Raw genomic sequence first — 678 nt, 5'->3', positions numbered from 1 at the left:
AATACATATATTAGAGATATAAGTCATGGTTTGTTTCGGCGGGGTCCCGACAAACGTTATTGGTATTTAGAGGCATTAAACATTAGGGGCATGGCGTTCTGTTTTTTATAATGACTTATGGGACAATGATATCTTAAAGACAGTCGCCGACGACGTTGATGTTAGTTACGGTGGGAATTAAACTATTCTTAATGTATTGAAGGGCATCAATAAAAAAATTTGCTTTCGACTTAGTGACTTTTTAGAGGTTATTATTACGTGTGAAACAAATATTCATATAAAACGTAATGATCTTTATCATGTTCTGTTCAAATTTAATGCTCATAACTAAGTAATTTTGGTAGATAACATTGATATTTTTTATATGAAATTTACCGACAATACACTGAATTTACACTAGCTATTATGATAGTTATAAAAACGTTATTTTTATTAGCCAAAAATATATCTGTTACCTAAAAACATACATACCTAATTGAGGCATCAAATGTTAAAATTTTCAAATTTTTTATCATTTGTTTATTATGTATTTGTTGAATTAATGTTCAAATTGTGTTATTAGACTGTGATAGCATGTAACTTAGTATATAATTCACAGCTACATATCAAACGAGACGCAACAAACGTTTGGATGTAAGTAAATTAACGTTTCAGAGGAATCGGGTATAAAACATCATT

The sequence above is a fragment of the Danaus plexippus genome, chromosome 5, assembly GCF_018135715.1.
Source record: "Danaus plexippus chromosome 5, MEX_DaPlex, whole genome shotgun sequence".
Lineage (NCBI taxonomy): Eukaryota > Metazoa > Arthropoda > Insecta > Lepidoptera > Nymphalidae > Danaus > Danaus plexippus.
Note: the sequence above shows the minus strand (reverse complement) of the source record.